Source organism: Hippoglossus hippoglossus, chromosome 7, assembly GCF_009819705.1.
Source record: "Hippoglossus hippoglossus isolate fHipHip1 chromosome 7, fHipHip1.pri, whole genome shotgun sequence".
In the NCBI taxonomy this organism is placed as follows: domain Eukaryota; kingdom Metazoa; phylum Chordata; class Actinopteri; order Pleuronectiformes; family Pleuronectidae; genus Hippoglossus; species Hippoglossus hippoglossus.
This window is the reverse complement of record NC_047157.1, coordinates 8,398,838-8,412,606: the sequence shown is the minus strand read 5'-3', so window position 1 is coordinate 8,412,606 and position 13,769 is coordinate 8,398,838. Positions and strand designations below refer to the sequence as shown.

Here is a 13,769-nt window from a genome sequence, read left to right as displayed (position 1 = left end):
GAGATGATTATTCAATATACTTTTAGATATCTACTTCAACTGTCTATCCATACTTTTTTAGCTAAGAAGGTTCAACTGCTTTCTTTTCTTTCAATCTTTATGGCGTTGTGTGACTTTAGGTGCTACCACAGACTCATGGCTGTCGGGGGTTAGTACTGTCTACGCTGTATACAAACTATAGCGTACAAGCAGTACACCAGTTTTTAATCCTATTTTGATTATGATTTTACTCCTAAACACATATTTATTTGAATTTTTATAAAACTGTAATTCTTTTCATCCCCAGTATTAATCTGTTAAACGTACATCATTAAATTCTTTACACTCTGAAGAGTGTCCTTCTGTACGAGAACGAGGCTTTGTGTGTGTGTGTGTGTAACAGCAGATGTCACTAATGCGTCGAAACCGACCAATAGGGTCTGACCTCTCTGAGAGATACATGCTGTAAGCATTTATCAGAGATTGTAGGAGATTATGCTAAATCAGATTACTGTACCCCAACCTGCCTATTAAAAGCAAGGTCATTATGAGCTTAGCCTCGTGTAATGTCACTCGTTTTATGAAACGTACGAGATCATATTAGGTAATATTTGTGTTGCCATTTTGCCCCTTTTTCTAATCTGATTTCTCCTCTGATCTCTCGCTAATACTGTGAGATAGTGCTACTTACGGTCCACGCTCCACTCAGTGGTGTGTGCGTGTCTGTCTGCCTGTTTCGTCTGTCAGCATATGAGCAGCCAGGGAAGGTGACTTTACTAAATCTCATACTCATGAAAAGCTTGGGAACAGTCTACTGTTTACAATCAAGTGCTGCCCTTCTGTCCACATGAGTGTCCTTAAGTTGTTTTTATCCAAATCATCGCATTTTTATTTTATTTTATTTTATGCTAGTCTATGGTATTGTTTTTTACTCTTTTCTTATATTTCGCATCGTCTTCTTTCAATGTTCAGCACTTTGGTAAACTGCGGTTGTTTTCAAGTGTGCTACAAATAAACTTGACTAAAATGTTTCTCATGTAAGCCAATACATTTAATTTATACTGCATTTGAACACCGAGCAGACATTATTTGCAGCTATGTGAATTGATACATTGTGACACAAATAATTAGGGGTAAACACCATTACAGCCATTTTACTTGCAGAGTTTTAATTAGCTGATGGGTTTGTTATTATCTATAGTAAGTGATGAAGCCTATAAAAAGAATAAACTAATGTTTCTTATTGGAAAATAAATTAATGAGCTTTCCTCATTTTAGGGTAATTTGCTTCATAATGATCACATGGCTTATTCGATGTAAAATAACTAAATCAGTCAGCTCAGTTAGGCACAGATCGCACATGGAGGTGTGGACTGTTCTCTTTCTGCTCTAATGGCTGAATACAGAGAATAAGCTTTGTCCCCTGGGTGGTCTGAGTCCCCGCTAAAGAAGCTTCACAACACATGTATGCAGACAGGCAGGGGCGTATCCAGGGGCAACTAAATCTCAGCTGCATTAACCTGGGCAGATGAGTCCCGGTGGAAAGTCACACCCAGAACATTCAGCTCGTCCTGTATTTATTTGCCTCTGTTTTTTAAGTTGATTCAATAGAGGATGTGTAATTATGGCCTCTAAACCACGAAAATAATAAGTTAAAGTCAACAATAAGCGAAATGTTGGCCAGTGAGTTTTAGTGGGTTTACACTGTCTCACACACGCACGCACACTTCAACACGGTTCTGCACAGTTACTATGGTTAGTGCTCTTCTTATAGGTGCACTAATGTGTGGTTACAGAGCTGACCATCAAACAGCAGAGGACTGTTCATACAGGATAGCGGGCCAGCTTCCTCCTACATGTTTGAGCCTTACAGATCTGGCAGGAACACACACACGTTAGACTATATTGTTGGATAATAATGACATATGTCTTCTCATCTTATTTTTGACATAATTTCTTCCTCATCACATCATTCTGATAAAGGATTATGTTTAATTTCAAACAGTAAAATGGCATCTCATGTCCCATTTAAACTGTGAATGTGAAGAGACAACAGCAATAACAGATCTGGCACAAACAGTGCATCCCCAAATGCCGGGCCACAGTGGACAGTGCTCTCTTAGGAGCCGTCTTCAAACAAACCAGAGCTGATGCTGCTGCCGTCTTCCCCCATCGGACCAAGTCCACACACACTTTGTTGTCCCCGAGGACGCCAAAGTGTTCCATGTTGTCTCCAAGTAACGCCCTAAGCCGCTGGGCATTAACGCCTCCTCTGAGCAATCTACCTAGACTACTGGAGATAATGCCACTCATTTCTTAGCTTGAACTAGAGCTCAGAGACATTGGTTAGTAAAGGTCCAGAGAATATCAACAGAAACGTCAATTGTCAGCTTATATTGATACATTTTCTGGTGGCAGATTGATGACTGTCACTAATGGATCTGCATAAATTATTCATCATTGATTATCAAACTCATCATTGTAGGGGAAATGGTCTGCAGCTTTCTACTGATGGGTAGAGGTGGGAATTGCAGTATAACCAACAACACGATACACGATACATGGCCGTAACGATATTTTGTCCCACCCCTACTGATGGGTGTGTTTGATGTTTTTTCTTCTGAATAATAATGATGATAATAATAAAACATTTTATTTATAGAGAGCTTTTAACAATGCTCAAAGACACTTTACACAGGTTAAAAACCGAAAGCAAATAACTGCAAAAAATATAAAATAAACATAATTAATCATACATTAAGAAACTGTTCTGAAGAGGTGGGTTTAAGTCCGGTTCTGAAGGTGGGCAGGTCAGTGCGGTCTGGGATGTGTTTGGGGAGAAAGTTCAAGAGGCAGGGGGCAGCTGTGGGGAAAGCTCTGTCGTCCCAGGTCCGGTGCTTGGCCCTGAATGGAGGTGGCAGGAGGTCAGCCACTGAGGAGCAGGTGGATTTTTGAGGGAGGAGAAGGGCTTTGAATTGGATCCACAGTGGAACAGAGAGACAGTTAAATATTTCTCTGCATCAGAGAACAGTCGTCCATCTCCCTGAGCTTTTAGAGACATCATTAAAGTGATGGCAGATTCACAATAGTAATAATTAAAATATACAGTTGTTATAATGACAATAAACAATTGTTACTGTGATATTCAAATTCAAATTCTTTTAATAGAAATTTAAATCAGAATAAATTCTTGCAATTCTTTAATTTTCATTCTTCATGGTGAAACTACAAGTTCACGCATAGTCTCTAAAAGCATACATTACACTGTACACTGAGTGTATGTAACTTGGATTTAGATTTGGAATTAGCCGTGCATGGTGGCAGTGCAGTCACTTCTGTAGTTCATTTTTGGCTCAGTTTGAATTGCAAATGAGACAGTTATTTGCTTGTGGCGATGGTTGTGCTGAAATAAAAGTCCCATTTCCCTGGAGTTCTCCCACATGTTTAATGACAGACACAAAGGTCACAAAGTCACGTTGGGGCCATTTGCTGTGGGGTCCAAAAGTCTGAGGCATCTTCAAGGGAAAGTAGCCTCACATTGTCCCACTGGATATAGAAATTAGTAGGAGGCCACGGGTCGACAATCGATCATCGGACCTTGTGAGTCAGGATGACGATATATTGCTGTATCTATATTTTGTTCCACCACCACTGATTTTTTTTTTTCTTGTAGGAATTTCCATCAGAATACATTCTTGCAATTATTTAATATTTTTTCTTCATAGTAAAACAACAAAAACACATTTAGTCTCTGAAAACACATTACTCTATCTATTCTAATCTGTCAGTTGGATTTAGATGTGTGTTTAGCCGTGCGTGACAGCAGGGAAGTACCTGCACTTCAGCAGTTAAATTTGTGGCTCAGTCTCATTTGGATTTCAAATGAGACAGCTATTTGCTTGTGGCGGTTGTTGTGCTCTACAACAATGTTTATACGACAGACACGCAAAGTCACACTCGGGCCATTTGCTGTGGGGTCCAAACAAGTCTGAGACCACTTGATGGGAAAATAGTCTCAGTGTGCACCATCTATATGCATACTATTAAAGGTTCAGTGTGTAGTATTTAGTAACATCTAGTGATGAATTTGCATGTTACAGCTGAACACCCCTCACCTCACACCCCCCTTCCAAACATGAAAGAGAACCTGTGGTAGCCTTCAGTTGTCATAAAACCTCAAAAGGTCTTTAGTTTGTCCAGTTTGGGCTACTGTAAAAGAGAGGACCCGCTCCTGATGTAAACATAAAGTATTTAAATATAAAGGGCTCATTCTAGGGTGAAGAAAACGACAATTCATACAATTTTAATGAAACATGAGTGAAAACATCACTAGGATGTTGTTATACTCAATTTCTGCCAATAGATCCCTTTCACCTAAATCTTACACACGGAACCTTTAAGATACCAGGGTTACATGTATTTGGCATTAAAGAGTATACAGTGTGTGCACTGAGATAATATTGTACACTGCATATCCATCCCCATATCCCCAGTATCACCAGGAACCTGACGAACTGTGCATGTTTCAGAAGCAGTCCTGTGTGCCGACATGCCGTTCCTCTAACCCACTGTCTGGGACAACGGTCGTGTCTGTGGTTCTTGGTGTGAACTAGGTTCGGATCCGTGTCTGTGCAGGTGAGCGAGCTCCAGGTGCAGCTCTGACCAAAGATGGCAGTGTTTCCTGATGTGTCGAGTGGTCGCCGACCCTCCGCCGTGCGCTGTGACGCTGCGTAACGTGGGGTTTCCCAGACCTGAGTGCAGGGTTACCGCGCCCATCTCTGCTGTTTGATGGCTGGAGGAAGAAGCGACTGAGGTCCTGGCGTGAAGGGAGAGAAGCGAGGGACGACGACGGTGGGAAAGACGAGAAGGGATTTTTCTTTTTGCTTCGAGTTGGAGTTTGCGTCGACACGGAAGAACCCCCTCAGACCGGACTCCGACGCCGCCTTTCTGGGTGAAACGCCGCCTCGTCTCTGCGCCTCTGTGCCGGTGTGTCTCCCCCCCTCGGCGGGTCAAAAACTGGGTTCGGGGAGTGCCTCTCCTCGGTAGCTGAGCGAGCTAAATCTGAGCGCCTGGGCGGAGAGAGGAGAGACACGATTTCGCTGTTTCCAGTCAATGTGATATAAACAACGGACACCCTCGACTGAAAGCGGGTAAGGACGCGCGTTGCTGTTTGATTTCTTGCTGTAGAACGAGAAGTGTGTGCAGTGGGTTAGCCTGTCGAGCCAAGAGGAGGATGAGCGAAAGGGGTTAAACTGGGTTGAGAGGCTCCTCCGTTAGTTAGCCGCTGTTAGCCCGCTGCTAGCTAGTCGTTGCTGCCAAGAGAGTGGGTGTGGGCCAGTGTTGGAGAAACTAAACGCAATGCGTTTACCCAGCTGGGGTTTAACCAGAAACACATTGAAATAATGTATATTTACTGGTTCCATCCGGCAACCAGGTAGTTAGAGGCCAACGCTAATGTTACTTAGCCTTTAGTTGGTGACAGCTCGGTAGGTTAGCCAGCACCCTTCTCCTACGTCCGGGTATCTTTCTCCCTCTCACAAGAAACAAGCTGCCTGGGTTAAACAGCATCGGCTTTTATTTATCAGCAAATGTATCCCAATAGCATCTCAGTGGGCTTTTCAAATAATCCTCCAAATTAATCCAGATTAATAGCATTATTCTGGATCTGTAAATCGGCCCACATTTTTTCGCATCTGTGCTCCACAGATTGCAAATGATTTCCAGTTAAGCTAATTGCGTCTACATTAGCTTCTCTGTGTGTTGTCGACCAACCTCGGGCGACTTTATTAACATGGTTAAATAGTCTCAACTTCTTTCGTTTGCACAAGTCAAACAAAACCTCGAACCGAGATTTACTTCCACTCTTGTGGAAAAATCTGTAGCATCATGCATTTGTCAAGGAAGGGAATCTAAAAATGGCCACTTCACCAACAGAATCACCACCACCCCCACTAGTCTGTAGCCAGTCCACACAAGTTAGCCAGCAGTGGCCACAGCCTGCGCTCCGAGCCGCCTGGTATGTGGCTGATCTGGGTGTGTGTGTATCCCGAACATGGCAGCCAGAACGATTTGCCTGTAACCCGAGTGAATGTGAACGGTGTTGTTGTTGTTGAGAGCCGCTTTTATGTAAAACTCGTGCATTGTCGCGCTGGTATTTGCCTTGCAAAGCTATAAACGTAATGCGGAACCGCTCAGCTGTGTATACTAATGTGACAGACCGCGTTCAAACGGGCCAGTGGAGACAACAGTGTGTAGCTCAGTGAAATGAAACCACCATGGATTAAAGCTGTTGTATACCACAGCTACTGATGTGTGTTAACATTCCCACGTTTGGTCTGCAGTCAGCCATACACTGACTGGGATGTAAAGGAAGTGGCTAGCATGTTAGCGCAGGGTTTCCGTGGAATACACAACATGTACAAATAACAGAAATGTAATGCAAAGTGCCAACAGCTGTACGATCGCATGGGGGGGAAATGGCAATAAGCGCCGATGTGGACGTGATAGCGACAATAGCCATTTTAGTTTCTCGGGTGTTACACTGTGAGTCGGTTCGCGTACACATAGTCCGGCCTTAATCTGAACTTCTCCTTTTAATGATGTGAAAACGAGATTGTCTAATTGGATTTTGACAATCTGTTTATCTCGATCACGGGTCTATTGGAGGGCAAGCTGCTAGCAGCTACACAAGCTGTGCCCCACCGTGCCGCGCTGCTCGGTAGTATTTCAAGCCTCCAGCCCTGTGTACGGACACTCTTTACCCCGCGTCGAGGCACCAAATCCCCGCCAAGCATTACAACAGAAGAGATGAGATTGAAGGTTTCTTTTTATTTAGTGGTAGGCGTTTCGAAAGATGGTTTAGCAGCGAACCAGGCGAGCTGTCGCAGGAAGCCGAGCCGAGCGCCTCCGCCACCTCCGAGGCAAGATATGTGGAGCCTGTCGCTCTGTCGAAGTTACTGATTTAACATCTAAAAAATTAATCTCTGGGAATAGCCGATTGCCAGTCGTTTCCGGAGAATTTCCCCGTTTCTCAAAAGAACTATTTGTATTTAGTGGCTCACAAAGATGAATTCATTTTGCCAGTGTGCCCCCTCCCTCCGCCTCCTCGAATGAATGGGTTCCTGTATTCAGGGCCCAAGCAGCTGCAATGAACAAGATGGCGTTCAAAGCCTTTTTCATCACCGCTTCTTCTCAGACTGAGAGAGACAGCTGCTGAGCATCGGATGGGTTCAGGCTTGGCAAAAAGCATTTCTTTGATTTCTCCCTGTCGTAAAAACGCACACAATGTATTTGTATTAAAACATTTTAAATCGGATGGTATTCCTTGTCGGATGAATGTAATGTGTGCACCTTGAATACAGGACAACATGGTGGGGAAGGGGTGTTGTACATCTTGACTATGAACCTGATTACCTGGAAACATGGCAACTATGATCAATGCTTGTATGGTTTATAAGAAATAAACATTTGACTAAGATTTTGATATACAACTTGATTTGAAGCATCTGTAATGAAGCATCAGGAAAACTTTTACTAGTTAAAATGTTATTGAACAGATTAACAGAAAGGTATCTTAATTTAAAATGCAATATTGACAGTTTTTGCCCAGGTTCTAGGTCTAGTGTTTTTTTCCCAACAGTTTGATCCCAAACTCGAAATACTAGTATCTCTTTCTCTTTTATCCTCTTTTTACTCACAGTAGCTACTGTCTTGGTTTCACTATCACTGTAATTTCACATTGTGCTGCTATTTGCCAAATAATTTCTTTGAGTGAACTGATCCAGCACTTTAGGATTTTAGCCTAACTGCTTTAGATTTTGTATTCCACTGCATTTAGAATGCAGGACAGAGCTTGTTTAAAGTTTTATACTCTTTTGTTTGAGAACTATAACTCCAAGCTCACCCAACTACCTTCAGTCATCAAACTCGGCCTAAAACATTATTGGCAGATAATGTGATCTGGATGTGACCCACAATGTACTGACACTGTTACCCTGGTGGACCGTGAGGGCACGGCCAGCATGAAAAATAGTCTTGATGGCTATGCAATGATACAAGTAGAGTATGATGAGCCTGTCTGAAGGCAGTAATGTGTGTCTCTGGGTTTGCACTCAGCAGAGCTTGTCAGTAGGATGTGTGTCACCACCATATAATGACCATGTGTTTAAAACTCTTGTGTTTTTCTGTGCAGACTTCTGTTTTTGAATAGGGATTTTCATCTCATTCATGTATTTATTTATTTATTTTTAATCCGTGAGTGAGGGACATGGATGGGATTAAATTCTTAGTCTGTGGATTATATCTCTTTGGGATTATATGGCTTTGGTCAGTGATAGGGCTGATTTTTCTTCACCTCTGAAATGATCTGCCTTTAACTATATGCCCAGTATGAGTCTTTTAAAGGCAGAAAGGTGTTTGTGGCTATGCGAGTACTAGGGGTGGGCAATATAGCCTAAAAATGTTATCACAATATTTCAAGGAAATTTGCGATAAGATAACGATATGCATGACCATATAGAAGAAAAAATACTGAACATTTTAGCGCTGATTGCAGCTTGCAGGCAGCAGCATTTATAAGTGCAGACTAAATGAAGGACATTTTTCCTTCTTGCCCCGTTAGCACCAGGTGTCTGGTTGACCTGTTTGCAGCCAAGACCTGTTTGCAGCCAAGACCTGTGTGCTGGCCTTTTCTTGTTCCAACAGCCGCTGGATCATCTTTTGTCTTTCTGTGACTAGTTTGAGCTGAGGTAGGCCTATTTCCACTTGAGCATCCCGGAGCACCCGCTGCCGCTTCCAGCTGTGAGCAAAGGCAGCCACAATCTTTTTTCCAACTCTCACTGCTCTCTCAATCCTGGGGACCTTCACACTCCTCTCTGAAGATAAAGAAAGACAGTTGGTCTCTCTCTCTGTCTCTCAAACACACCCTCTCTCCCCCTCACGCACACACTAGGGTGGCCAGATGATCTTTTTAGCAGATCAGAGCTATAGGTGCTTGCGAACACATTTTAGGATATTCTTATCACAGATTCATCCCACAGTGGAGACTGCGCTTTCCATCAGGTTTAAAACAGGTTAAATCAACAATCAAGTATTCAAGATAGTCTAATCCGTGCAATAGACAAATGAAAGCACACCGAAAACACTCACAAAAGGAAAGGGACATTTTAATAACTAAAGGCAGGAATTATTGCCGATATGACCCATGCCAATAATTGTTATGGGACTGCCTGCTATTTTAAATAGGCATGGGGCTGGGGGGTTAGGTTAGAGAGGAGTGTGATTTTTGAATCTGTTCTTACTTGATTTTTGGGGAAAAGAGACAGACATTTCTCATAAAAATAATTTACAAGTTTAGATTTTTTTAATAGGTAAATGAAACTTATCAATAGCAATGTGCAAACGATGGCCAAAGCATGAAAGTCTGGTCCAGTTATTGAAAGCGATGGCTTTGACAACATTGGCCCTGCTGTCTGTTGTCACACACTGTCCTCTTCCACAACTTAAGAAACTTCCTTAAACCACCTGCAATATTTTCTCCCGTGTGATCCTCGGGGAAGGAAACCTTTCTCAAGACAGCAGTTGTGCAGCTTCCAGTCGTGATCGATGTAGTGCACGGTCAGGCTGATATATGGTTTTGTGGGTTAGGGTGGTTGGGGCAAAAACCGTCCGTGGTTGAGGCAAAAAACTCCACCAGTGATAATGCTAGTTTGTCGCAGCATGCTTCATAAATCACAGGCAAGGATATGTAACTGCTAGCTAATAGCTGGTTATGAAGACTGTTTTCACTCCATCTCAGTTATTAGATGTTGTGGCTTCAGCTGTCCAGTCTTTATTGGCCTTTTTTGGTTTTTCGACATGGTTAATTTACACCATCAGTAAATCATGTATGGTCCTGTAAGTACCATAGTACCATTTAAGAAGATCTTATCAACTGTATGGCTGAAGGTAAACATAGTACCACCATATAGTTGATGTCTTGTTTGCTAGTTTAAATCCAGAACGTTCAAGGTTTTTATTTTATATTAGGACACTTTAGGTTTCCTCAGAGGTAGCACTCTTTTATTTATGTCCAACTTTATTATTACTAAAACATGTGGCCTGTAGCTAATTCAACCAACCCCACTCTGCCAACCTAGGGAAGTGGGCTGTCGATTGCTAAAAAACCTTTACATGATTGGTTTGATAAAACTTCCTCTGTTTGACCTGACTTGTTGTCAGTACATTGTCCAGCAGTGAGATGTTTTTGACAGTAAATGTACGTATCGAGGAACTCCATCTAGCTCTCCAGTGGTGTCACTGTTTGTATAATCTATTAACAATACTGGACAAAAATATTGGAATAAACGTAAACTGTGTTTCATTACAGTATAGTACTATGTCTGTGATAGTTTTATCCAATACCCAGACACATCACATGAAGCAGTGTGTTACCAAAGAAATCTGTCAACAGGCAATGTGCAGGGATGTGACAATACCAAGTTGTAGAGAACATAGGATGTAAGTATAATGTAATGATGCCTTCAACACAGTAATGTATTTCATGTGCACATAGTTTTGAATATTTTTTGGATCAATAACAGTGTTGACACATTTGGATTTGGTAACTAATATTAAGCAAAAGTTAAGTTAAATGTTTGTAATTTTCTTTAGTCTCTGAATAAACAAAATGACAGCAATTCGTATAGAACCCCGAAAAAGTCCCGTTGGGCCCAGTGTCCTCTTTTTATTTTAAGTCTGACCTTATCCAAGCTTTCAGAGGCAGTAATACAAGAGGTGAAGTGCTTGTTACAAGGGATGTTAGGAGTGAGATTTCATTGTATTCCTTTTAAAAACAAAAAGGACAGGGACTTTTAAGGGAAACTGGTGGTATGTCATCCCACTGTAGTTTAAGTTGCTCAAAACTCAGTTTTCTGTTAAACCTCTGTTTGGTTCTTTATGTCATCATTTTAGTGCAAGTGCCGGAAAGAACACTCAGAACAGCATGTCTGCTAATGCCTGGTCCTTGACTTATCCATTATGTGCTTTTGAAGAAAGGCTCTACTTATCCACATTGTTGTATTCATCATGTAGCTTATTCTTGTATCTTAATTTAAGTGGAACATTAGTGGTGGCCTGTGCATTATGTCTTCCATTACTCTCCTCTTAGGTCTGGTGTATTGTGGTTAAGCAATCTAAATGCCCTATCCTCTTCACTATCTAAGCCTTCTACAGAACACAACTGAAATGGTTTCATCAGGGTGTGTTGCACATCCATGTGTAACTGAGGGGCCAAGTATTGTCTAATCGTTGCTCTCTGCCGATCTAGTTGTGTTTTAAACAATACTTTGCTTACTAGATATGTAGGGAAGTTATTAAAAGATCTACCATCAGCTGATCTACCTGTATTCAGTAGCACCAATCACCAGTCTAGCTAGTTGTATACACACCACACACACGGTTATCACCAGTTGCAGGTCTTCATGTCATTTATAACCCTAAATATCAGTGGAAGGCTGAGGCTCCAGTATCCTGTTTTCAGAATCAAATTTAGCGTATTCTCAAAGGTTTTCAAATATGGGTGCAAATGCCAGTACACTCACAACAACACAAGGCATTTCCTTCTACACAAGAACAAGGTGCAGTTTGAGTTGCAGTGAAAGGGTTGATGCTGGAAATAATCCCACAGAGTGAAACACCCAAAGAGTACTGTCAAAACAGGTACAAGTTGGACTAAAGGCAATTGTCAGAATAAATATCCAGAATAAACCTTGCTTGCCCCCACCTACTGTGATAGTTCCCAGATGTTTGATATTTCCAATGCTTTGCAGGTGGAAAAAAACAATCTTTGATCACATTTAAAGTAGAACCTCAAAATACAGGAACAAGATCATTATAGTTTGTTCCAATCACAGGAAACCTTGCTGAAACTATGGCAATAAATATTAAGTTAATATATTTGCCTTTAATGTCCATCTCTTTCGTATATATGTACAGCTCCAAATATTCTGGCTAATTGTCCTTTCTTAGTTACTTGAAAGATGCACATGTGTTTACATTTTTGTGTTTTAATATTATCGATCAGAGAGTAACAAATACTGAGAACTGCAAAACTTAACACATAAATTGCAATAATGATATTGGGCCTAGTTAGTAATAATTGAGGCTGGTAACAGCTATTTATAACAGCTCTGCTATTTGTCATTATTGTCTAATCGCAACCTTAATGTGCAGCTAATTGTGAGACGTGTTTATCAATTGCAATTGTATATTAGTCTAGTGAAGGAATGTGTCCGAAGTTTTGTGATACTTCTGAAAACACTGTGGTGACTGAAATCCAAAGCAGTTATATTTCACTTGTGGAATATGTGGCAGTTGAGATCTTTAATAGAGTATACTGCCGGCATTTCGGTGGATGCTACCTTGCCAATAAACCCACTATAAGAAAAGCATCTTCAGCACAAATGACTTGTAGCACAGACAACATGTGACCGCATGCATACTTTACTCATCGCATGTTACATTTTTTAATCGAAAACACAGACAATTCGTTCCTAAACCTTAACTCACCAGCAGACGTTGCATCAGGGGATGATTTAAAGCTCTGATAGTAGGACTGGGAGATATGGGGGGAAAAATCATATCACTAATATACATATAATTTATATAATATATAATATGTCGATATCGATTTCAAAATCGCGATATAAATCAAATCAGCACCACTGCGCTGGTCAACAAGAGACTGCTCCTGTGTTATCTAATCACTCACACGTAGAACTGATCTTTATAAAAAACGCTAAATTCATATTTATGTTCCTGGATAAATGGGGCATCGCTTCTTCTACAACAATGAAGTTAAAACACTGCGTTGTGTCATAATCTGTGGGAAGAACTTGCGTGTGTGTGTGTGTGTTAACTGATAATCACATTTAGTTATTAATTACTCCGGGTGGTTCTGGTCACTTTAACCCTGATGTCCTGACTGCGCTTCACGTTTCATCTCGTGTTGTATAGCAGGTTTAAACATGTCTCATAAACTTTCGAGCAGTGGTCATCAACCTTTTCGAGCCCAAGATCACTTTCACAATTCCAAACGTAAGCCGAGATCTACCAGTTCTGCTACCTCAGCACAATGTTTTTATAGGCTTTGCCTTGAATATGGCCATAAATATGACTATTTCCTTGTATGAAAATATTCTATATCTTCCGCTAATATTTCACAATAAAAAAAAAACATTTAAAACAAAAGAATGGATTCGGGTCAACAGAAACGCAGGAGTGCTTTTATTTTGAAACGCATACAGAAAGTATTGCAACCATTTATATTTGTGACAAACTTTCATCAGATAGATATTAAAATTCAGGTGAAAGATACTTTTCTGTTTCTTCTGCTGTCAACCACAATGTTTAACTGTCTATGTCACTAATGTATTAACAACACATTAACAAAGCACTCTAGCGTTTCACTTTCTGAATCCATTCATTTATTCTAACGGGGATTTGATTGTTATCCCAAGACCGGAAGATGCACGTCTTCATTTACAGTCATCGCAATACATGGCAGACATTCGTATCGCTAAAAACTGTTTGATTGTGCTAGATTGAATTGCGATAAATGGTATTTCATGTGCCATGCATTCACACTATGCATGGCTAGATATTTGGCCAATCAGATGGAGCCCTACTGCCCTAGATAATAAATTAAAGCTACTACGACGGTCAACAATAAAATGAAAATTCGAACTAAGGTTTTCCCTGTGTATATTTGTGTGTAGTTTGACAGTAGGTGCTGTCATGTATCCATAGCTATC

At 41.1% G+C, this 13,769-nt stretch overlaps 1 protein-coding gene across 2 annotated transcripts in view; it reads left to right on the top strand.

The window, feature by feature from the left end:
* Positions 1-4,613: 4,613 nt before the first annotated feature.
* Positions 4,614-13,769, top strand: part of LOC117764053 (guanine nucleotide-binding protein G(I)/G(S)/G(T) subunit beta-1) — a 34,547-nt gene continuing 25,391 nt past the window's right edge. The window contains exon 1 of one of the 2 annotated variants that reach the window (XM_034589475.1): positions 4,614-5,129. The gene's annotated coding sequence lies outside the window, so the exon portion shown is untranslated. The remainder of the gene's footprint in view (positions 5,130-13,769) is intronic. The other variant, XM_034589476.1, reaches the window with a different exon arrangement.